We start from the raw sequence: 10628 nt of genomic DNA, 5'->3' as shown, positions 1-10628 counted from the left end.
CTGAGTTATAAAACAAGTCTTAATATATTTTAAATTATTTATTTATTTGCAGTTTTTTTTGTCAGGTACATTTAATTGAAATTAATTTATTCAACAGGCTTTTATTAATACCTATAATGTAAATTATTTAAATAATATAAAGTATGTTGTCTCACAACAATGGAATTAAATTAGAAATCACAGTAAGATATCTGGAAATACCCGAGTATCTGGAAACTAAATAATACACTTCTAAATAATTCATGAGTCAAGGAAGATATCAAAAGGGAAATTAGAAAGTGTTTTGAAGGGAATGAAAATAAAAGCACAATATATTAGAATTTTTGAGGTGTGGCTAAAGCATAACTTACTTAGAGGGAAATGTAAACATGACATGTTTAAATCTAAATATCCTTGGACGTTCATAGCACTAAGCACTTACATGAGAAAAGAATAAAGTTCCCAATTCAGTGATCTAAGCTTCCACTTTAAGAAACCAAAAACATAAGAGCAAATTAAACCCAAAATAATAAGAAAAAAAAACCCAATACAAATCAGAACAGAAATCAATGAAGTAGAAAACAGTAAAACAATAGAAGAAAATCAATGAAATTAAATCTGGTATTTAAGGAAATCAATGAAATTGATAAACCTCCAGCCAGATTCTAGGAAAAAAAAGCAATAAGACACAAATTACTAATATCAGGAATGAGAGAAAAGGCATCACTATGGATTCATGCAGACATTAAAAGGATTATAAAGAAATATTATGAACATAATATTGAACATAAAAAGAGAGACATGGAAGATATAAAAAGAACCGAAATCAGACTTGTAGAAATGAAAACTATAATATCTGAGATGAAATAAGCACTGTATTAGCTTAACTATAGGTTACCAGTTGTAAAGGAAAATATTAATGAAGATATGAAAATAGAAAATATTCAAAATTAAACATGGATAGAAAAAGACTGAAAAAAAGATCAGAGTATCAGTGAGTTGTGGGAAATTTTTTTTCAGTCCATCTTTTTTTTAATAAATTTATTTATTTTTGGCTGCATTGGGTCTTCGTTGCTGCACGAGGGCTTGCTCTAGTTACAGCGAGTGGGAGCTGCTCTTTGTTTTGGTGCGCATGCTTCTCACTGCGTTGGCTTCTCTTGTTGTGGAGCACGGGCTCTAGGTGCACAGGCTTCAGTAGTTATGGCATGTGGGCTCAGTAGTTGTGGCTCGTGAGCTCTAGAATGCAGACTCAGTAGTTGTGGCTCGTGGGCTTAGTTGCTCTGCGGCATGTGGGATCTTCCCGGACCAGGGATCGAACCCGTGTCCCCTGCGTTGACAGGTGGATTCTTAACCACTGCGCCGAGTTGTGGGAAAATTTTAAGTGACCCAATATATGTGTGTATTTGGAGTACCTGAAGGAGAGGATGGGGTGGGAGTGGTAGCTGAAAAAATATTTGAAGGAATAATGGCTGAGTTACTTCAAAATTTAATGAAAACTATAAGCTTACAGATCCAAGAAGATCAATGAACTCCCAGCACAAGGAACATGGAAACTATGCCAAGCACATAATATCAAGTTGCTTAAAAATAGTGATACAGAGGAAATCTCACAAACAGCAGGGGAAAAAATACGTTATGTACAAAGGTTGACATCAGATTTCTTGAAGAAACAAGCCAGGGACTTCCCTGGTGGTGCAGTGGTTAAGAATCCGCCTGCCAATGCAGGGGACACGAGTTCGAGCCCTGGTCCGGGAAGATCCCACATGCCGTGGAGAAACTAAACCCATGCACCACAACTATTGAGCCTGTGCTCTACAGCCCACGAGCCACAACTACTGAGCCCGTGTGCCACAACTACTGAAGCCCGTGCTCCTAGAGCCCGTGCTCCACAAGAGAAGCCACCACAATGAGAAGCCCGCGCACTGCAACAAAGAGTAGCTCCCACTCGCTGCAACGAGAGAAAGCCCGCGCGCAGCAAAGAAGACCCAACGCAGCCAAAAATAAATAAATAAATAAATTTATAAAAGAAACAAGCCAGAAGACAGTGAAGCAACATCTTTAAAGTGAAAGCGAGCACTCTTAATCAAGAATTCTATATTCATCAAAATATTTTTCAAAAACAAAAGCAAAAATAAAGACTTTGGGGCATACAAAAGCTGAAACAAACCATCAGCAGCAGTTCTGCACTATAAAACACATTAAAGAACATCCTTCAAGAAGCATGAAAATGGAAATCTGGATCTACTCAAAGGAATAAAGAGAATTGGAAATGGTAACTACATAATTAAATATTAAGAATTTTTTCTTATTATTTAAATCTTTAAAAATAGTTTACCATTTAAATGAAAATAATAACAATGTGTTGTGGGGCTTATGATATATGAATAAGTAAAATGTATGATAACAATAGCAGAAAGGCCCACAGGAGAGAAATGGAAGTATACTACGGTAAGGTTCACATACAGTATGTGAAGTAGTATAATATAACTTGAAGGTGGATTGTGACGTTAAAGATATATACCCTAAACCAGTGGTTCTCAATCAGGGGTGACTTTGACCCCCGGAAGACATTTAGGAATGTCTGGAGACATTTTTGGTTTCCAATACTGAAGGGGATACTACTGATATCTATTAGATAGAGGCCAAGGATGCTGCCAAACATTCCAAAATGCACAGGACAGTCCCCAAAACAAAGAATTACCTGGCCCAAAAAGTTAACAATGCTGAGATTAAGAAAACCTGGTATAAACTCTAAAGCAACCATTGAAATATAAACTTTCTTGCAGAAATTGACAGGCAGATCAAAAAATTTATATGGAAATTAAAGGGATGCAGAAAAGCCAAAAAAAATCTTTAAAAAGAAGAACAAAGTTGGAAGACTTACACTTCCCGAGTTCACAACTTGCTACAAAGCTATAGTAATTAAGAGTGTGGTAACTCAAAATGGTCATAGATCTAAATGTAAAAGCTAGAGCTATAAAACGCTTAGAAAATATAGAAGTAAATTTTCATGACCTTCAGTTAGGAAAGAGTTTCTTAGATATGACACCAAAAACACAGGCAACAAAAGAAAAAATAGATAAATTAGACTTTATCAAAATTTAAAACTTTTGTACTTTGAAGGATTCTATCAAGAAATTGAAAAGACAGCCCATAAAATGGGAGAAAATTTTTGCAAATCTTATATTTGATGAAGGTCTAGTATCCAGAATATATAAATAACTCTAACAAATCGAGAGTAAAAAGACAACCAAACTAAAAATGAGCATAGGATCTAAATGGACATCTCTCCAAAGAAAATATACAAATGGCCAATGAGCACAAGAAAAAAAAATGCTCTACATCATTAGTCATCAGGGAAATGCAAATCAAAACCACAATGAGATGCCACTGCACTCCCAGTGGGATGGCTCTAATAAAAAAAAATAGACAGTAAAAGTGTTGCCAAGGGTGTAAAGAAATTGGAACCCTCATACATTGCTGGTGGGACTGTAAAATGGTGCAGCTGCTTTGGAAAACAGTCTGGCAGTTCCTCAGAGTTAAACATAAAATTACCATATGACCCAGAAATTTCTCTCCCTCTCTCTCTATATAGATGGATAGATGGACAGATAGATAGATAGATAGTCTCATCCCCATTAACAGTCACTCTCCATTCCCCCTCCTTCCAGCCCCTGACAACCACGGATCTATTTTATGTCTTTACAGATTTGCCTATTCTGGACATGCCATACAAATGGAATCATACATGTGGCCTTTTGTGTTTGGCTCCTTTCACTTAGCATAAAGTTTTGAGATTCATCCATGCTGTAGCATGGATCAGTATTTCATTCCTTTTATGGCTAAACAATATTCCATTGTATGGATATGTCACACTTTGTTTATCCATTCATCAGTTGGTGGACATTTGGGTTCTTCCCATTTTTTGGTTATTATGAATAATACTGCTATGAACATTTGTGTACATGTTTTTGAGTGGACATATGTTTTTAATTATATCTCATGTATATTTAGGAGTGGAATTGCTGGGTCATTTGGTAAACTCTATGTTTAACCTTTTGAAGAATTGCCAAACTGTTTTTCCAAAGTGGCTTCACCATTTTATATTCTCTCCAACAGTGTATGAAGGTTCTAACTTCTCCATATCCTCAACACTTCTTACTGTTCTTTTTTAAAGAAAAATTATGATAACCATTGTAGTGGATGTGAAATGGTATCTCATAGTGGTTTTGATTTGCATTTCCCTAATGACTAATGATATTTAACATCTTTTCATATGCTTATTAGCCATTTGTATATCTCCTTTGGAGATATATCTATTTAGATTCTTTGCACATTTTAAATTGGGTTGTCTTTTTACTGTTGTGTTGTAAGAGTTTTTCATATATTCTGGATTCTAGTCCCTTATCACAGCGGTCCCCAACCTTTTTGGCACGAGGGACTGGTTTCTTGGAAGACAGTTTTTCCACGGACCAGGGGCGGAAGGGAGGGTGGGGATCTTTCAGGTAGTAATGCAAGTGGTGGGGAGCAGCAGATGAAGCTTTGCTTGCTCGCCCACTGCTCACCTCCTGCTGTGCAGCCCGGTTCCTAACAGGCCAAGGACTGGTACCGGTCCACAGCCTGGAGGTTGGGGACCCCTACCTTATCAGATATATAATTTACAAATATTTTCTCCTATTCTGTGGGTTGTATTTTCACTTTCTTGATAGTGTCCTTTGAAGCACGAAAGTTTTTAATTTTGATGAAGTCAAATTTATCTATTTTTCTTTTGTCACTTGTGCTTTTGGCATTATATTTAAGAAACCATTGTTTCATCCAAGGTCACAAAGATTTAAGTCTAGGTTTTCTTCTAAGAGTTTTATAGTTTTAGCTCTTACATTTATATCTTTGATCCATTTAGGGCCAATTTCTGTATATGGTGTGAGGTAAAGATCCAAATTCATTCTTTTGCATGTATATTGTCCCAGCACCATTTGTTGAAGAGACTATTCTTTGACTATTGAATGGATGTAGCACCATTTTGAAAAATCGATTGGCCATAGATGTGTGGGTTTATTTCTGGACTCTCAATTCTATCCCAGTGATCTATATGCCTATCCTTATGACAATACCACACTATTTTAATTACTCTAGCTTTGTAGTAAGTTTTGAAATTGGGATGTATGAGTCTTCCAGATTTTTCTTTTTCAAGATTACTTTGGTTTTTCTGGGTTCCTTACATTTCCGTATGAATTTTAGGATCACCTTGTTAATTTCTGAAGAAAAAAGGAAGTTGGAATTTTGAAAGGTTTGTATTGAATATGTAGATCAATTTGGAGTGTATGACCATTTCAGCACTATTAATCTTCTAATTCATGAACACCAGTGTTTTTCCATTTATTTAGTTCTTTAATTTATTTCAACAGTATTATGTAGTTTTCAGTGTACAAGTCTTACACTTCTTTTGTTAATCTTTTTCTAATTATTTTGTTCTTCTTTTATTCTATTGTAAATGGAATTATTTTGTTAATTTCATTTTTGAATTGTTCACTGCTAGTGTAGAGAAAGACAACTGACTTTTTATTTTTAAATTTTTTAAAATTTTATTATTATTTTTTAAATAAATTTATTCATTTATTTTTGGCTGCATTGTGTCTTTGTTGCTGTAAACAGGCATTCTCTAGTTGCGGCTAGCGGGGGCTACTCTTCGTTGTGGTGCACGGGCTTCTCGTTGCGGTGGCTTGTCTTGTTGCAGAGCACGGGCTCTAGGCATGCGGGCTTCAGTAGTTGTGGCACGAGGGCTCAGTAGTTGTGGCTCACAGGCTCTAAAGCACAGGCTCAGTAGTTGTGGCACACGGGCTTAGTTGCTCTGCGGCATGTGGGATTTTCCCGGACCAGGGATCAAACCCGTTTCCCCTGCATTGGCAGGCAGATTCTTAACCACTGCGCCACCAGGGAAGTCCCACAACTGATTTTTTTATACTGATGTTTTATCTTGAGACCTTAGTGAACTTGTTCTTTAGCTGTAATAGTCTTTTTTTTAAAAACATCTTTATTGGAGTATAATTGCTTTACAATGTTGTGTTAGTTTCTGCTGTATAACAAAGTGAATCAGCTATACGTATACATATATCCCCATATCCCCTCCCTCTTGCATCTCCCTCCCACCCTCCCTATCCCACCCCTCTAGGTGATCACACAGCACCGAGCTGATCTCCCTGTGCAATGCAGCAGCTTCCCACTAGCTATCTATTTTACATTTGGTAGTGTATATATGTCAGTGCTACTCTCTCACTTCGTCCCAGCTTACCCTTCCCCCTCCCCATATCCTCAAGTCCATTCTCTATGTCTGTGTCTTTATTCCTGTCCTGCCCCTAGGTTCATCAGAACCTTTTTTTTTTTTAGATTCCATATATATGTGTTAGCATATGGTATTTGTTTTTCTCTTTCTGACTTACTTCACTCTGTATGACAGACTCTAGGTCCATCCACCTCACTACAAATAACTCAATTTCGTTTCTTTTTATGGCCGAGTAATATTCCATTGTATATATGTGCCACATCTTCTTTATCCATTTATCTGTTGATGGACACTTAGGTTGCTTCCATGTCCTGGCTATTGTAAATAGAGCTGCAATGAACATTGTGGTACATGACTCTTTTTGAATTATGGTTTTCTCAGGGTATATGCCCAGTAGTGGGATTGCTGGGTCATATGGTAGTTCCATTTTTAGTTTTTTAAGGAACCTCCATACTGTTCTCCATAGTGGCTGTATCAATTAACATTCCCACCAACAGTGCAAGAGGGTTCCCTTTTCTCCACACCCTCTCCAGCAATTATTGTTTGTAGATTTTTTGATGATGGCCATTCTGACCGGTGTGAGATGATATCTCATTGTACTTTTGACTTGCATTTCTCTAATGATTAATGATGTTGAGCATTCTTTCATGTGTTTGTTGGCAATCTGTATATCTTCTTTGGAGAAATGTCTACTTAGGTCTTCTGCCCATTTTTGGATTGGGTTGTTTGTTCTTTTGATATTGAGCTGCATGAGCTGCTTGTAAATTTTGGAGATTAATCCTTTGTCAGTTGCTTCATTTGCAAATATTTTCTCCCATTCTGAGGGTTGTCTCTTTGTCTTGTTTACGGTTTCCTTTGCTGTGCAAAAGCTTTTAAGTTTCATTAGGTCCCATTTGTTTATTTTTGTTTTTATTTCCATTTCTCTAGGAGGTTAGGATTTTCTATATACAAGATGATATCATCAGCCAGAGGACTGGAGAGGAGGGAAAGGATGTGACCCTCCTCCTGCATCTCATTTGTGAACATGTTTGTTCTGATGGAAGTCAAATACTTTTATGATTCAAGTTAACTGTTTTATGAAGGTTATATCATTCTATTCTGGGAAGAAAATGTTTTATGGAAGCCAGACTCTGAATGCAGATTTAAATTTTGGAATTCTCTTTGGTAAAGACAAAGTAAAATAAATCAAGATGGTTTCTTTCTCTCTCTTTCCACCTTCCTTTTCTTCCAAGCAAAAGGTGTTTACAAAATGCCAGAGTAGAGTGAAAGGACTGTTCTTTGGAGATCTTAATGTTAAAGTTTTGAAAAGACTTTAGTCTAAAAGTTCAGATACAACCATAAGTAGGTGTAGGATTTGACAGGACACTGACAAAATATAGTGGACATCTATTCTATCTTCCACTTCCCATCCGTACACCCTTCTTTGGTAACAACACTTCAGTTTTCCTCAGGAGGATCACCTCTCCCTGACTTTCATTCCAGGCAGGTTGAGTGGTATTGATATCACCCCACGATCCAGGGCTGGGCATGTGACTCAAGCCTGGCCAACTAGAGAAGTTTCCCCCTGTGGCCACAGAGGTTGGTTCAGGGATGGACACAGAGTCCAATTCAAGCAAATGAGAGACTCAGAATTTTTATTTGAACTATCAGGGAAGAGAAGCTATCTTTTCAAAGGGGAATTAGCCTTTAAGGATGTCGGCCTGGCAATGCTGGCAGCCATCATGCATATCTTGATTTGTGGAGCCTGAGAATGAAGCCAATGTGATGGAAAGCAGAATAGAGAGATGGAGAGAGACTGGTTCCTAATGACATCTTAGGGTTCCTGGACTTTTCAGTTATGTGATTCAGTAAATTCCTTTTTATCCTTAAGTCAATTTGAGATTTTAAAAAATTCATTTGTTTATTTTGTCACTTACAAGCAAAAGAGTTCTAAATGATATACCAGATTAGGAAAGTATGAAGGAGGAAATTTGAAAAGGGAATGAATATTAAAGAATAGAGAAAAGAGTTTCTGTAATGGGAAAGTCTACTACCTCTGACCCCATAGCCATGGAGCAGAGTATGCATGAAGATAAAATTGCCCCAATCACTGGAGTCGGTTCAGTAGATGGTTCCAGCACTGTATCAGGCTCTGAGGAGTCTGTCCTCAGAATCTCAGAATCTTGGTGGCTGTGCTAGGTATTTCGTGTTCACCCCTCCAAATGCACTTTCTACCCTTTTCCACCCTGCTTTCTTCCTTGGGAGGCTGACCTGTATGGACCACATCGGTGGGCTTCCTTGCCCTCTGACTTTTGGTTGAGTTTGGGCAATGGGAATTACCAGCAGGACATCATAGGGAGGGAGGAAAATTAAGTCAAAGTATTTATTCTCCTATTTCCCCACCTACAAGGTCACCTAGAGCTAACTTAGTCCTCCAACAAGGTTGCCACTCCTCTCAAAGCAGTCAACTGGGCACAACTCAGTCCTTCCGGGTTCTGGGAACCACTTCCTACCGTTGTCCCTTAGGGTCTGGGGAAGGCTAGAGTTTAGCTTATACTAGCCTGGGTTATTATGCTATTCTTTGTGGTTCCATACATCTACACATTTATAAGTAATCTCTTTGTAAATAAATCCTCTTCCAATTATTCCATTTTGTCAAGTGTGCTATCTGTTTCTTGTTGGAACCCTAACTGAAGCTATGGCCATACAGGAGCCTGCAAAGAAGTATATCCTGGATACTGTGCTGTCAGATTGAGAGCCTATCACATCCTTCTTAAACCTTTTGGATCCCTCTATCAGCTTTTCTTCCCTCCTAGCCTGCAACTGCAGAACTTTGTGAAGTAGGCAGGGCTATTCAGCCTCTCAACTCCATTTTCCTTGCCCTTTGCCTCCATCCATCCTAGGCCCCCACACACACCTCAACACACACACGAACCCCCAAAACTCTATTTTCTGCCTGGATAAAATCACAGTGTAAATCACACTTCAGTATGATTTGGTTAAATTGCTTTATCATGTTTGAAGTCAGTAAGGAAAAATGACTCTAACAAAGAACCTAGATGGGGGAAATACATTGGGATCACAGACCTCGCCCCAAGTCAAACTATATCAACCTAGTAGAGCTTAGCCCAGGGCAGCTTCCAAAGAAAGGGATTCCTACTGCAGCCTAGCCTCTGAGTCAAACAAGGGAGTGGAAATATTTCTGTCTTTAGTTGCAGTTACAACTAGAGATTTGCTCTGGGAGACAGTTCGGGGTCAAATGTGCCCTGAAGTCACTTAGCTAGACTTTCATCAAGCACTTGCAGCTTCTCTTTGAATTTTGCTTCCTTCTCCCCACCTCAAAGTTTCTCATAGTGTTCTTCTCCTACACAAAGAGAACAGTTTATACTGGAACTCAACCTTGATGAAGAAAGGAAGTTTACTTTGACAAAGTAGTCTTCCGAGAAACTGGAGCTTGAAGACTGCAAAAGGAAAAATGCTCAGAAATGGAACAACTTTTAGTTTCATCCTCCTGTGGCCAAATCCCAAGAGTCAGAAAAAAAAAAAAAAAGGTGGGAGGGAGAAGAAGAAAAAATGTCTTAAACTAATAGGCTGTCAGTTGTCGAGTTTTCCACCCACATGTCTGCCCAGTATTCCTATGGGAAAATCAGTGGTACAGTTTAGAAAGAGGAAATCATACACTCCTTTTTTATTTTAATTTATTGCTGTCAACAACTCCCCAAGACAATATTAATGTCTTCTATATGAAGATTCCCAGCAAACAGATGCCTAAGAAAGGTAACTTCAGGATAATAATTTCAGAGGGATAAGAAGTAAAAAATCCTAAGTCTAGCATGGACAAAATCATGAAGGCATTTGGAAGTAGTATTTCTCATTGACAATCAAGTAAAACCAAGTGCACTGCAACAGATGGTATACAAATCAAATCCTGGTACAGCACAGTTTGGGGGACTATTTAAATTAATCCATTAGAAGTTTATTGAATTGTTAGAATCCAATTTTAGTGAATATATTATAATATCCAGTTCTGTATAATAAAGCTATTTTTAAATGTCCCAGCTGACATCCCCAACTGCCCTAGTACTATTCATTACTGCTTTGAAACTGTGGACACGATGGATTCCACTGAATGAGAAATACTGTATGACAAAAGATTCATAATTCCTTGTCTGTTTAATAGTCAACGTATTTAACAGGATAATGTATTATGTATAATATATAGCACCAGTTGAATTCCTGTGAAATGTTAACTATTCTAACTCAAATTTGACATATGTTTTTAAATGTTTGGGGTATCATTCATTGATTTTTAAAAAGATGGTACTTCCTGGTAAGCAGCAGCTCAGAGTAGAAAGAGCACTGGACCTGGAGTCAGATGCAATGCAGGTTG

The sequence above is a fragment of the Balaenoptera ricei genome, chromosome X, assembly GCF_028023285.1.
Source record: "Balaenoptera ricei isolate mBalRic1 chromosome X, mBalRic1.hap2, whole genome shotgun sequence".
Taxonomy (NCBI): domain Eukaryota; kingdom Metazoa; phylum Chordata; class Mammalia; order Artiodactyla; family Balaenopteridae; genus Balaenoptera; species Balaenoptera ricei.
Note: the sequence above shows the minus strand (reverse complement) of the source record.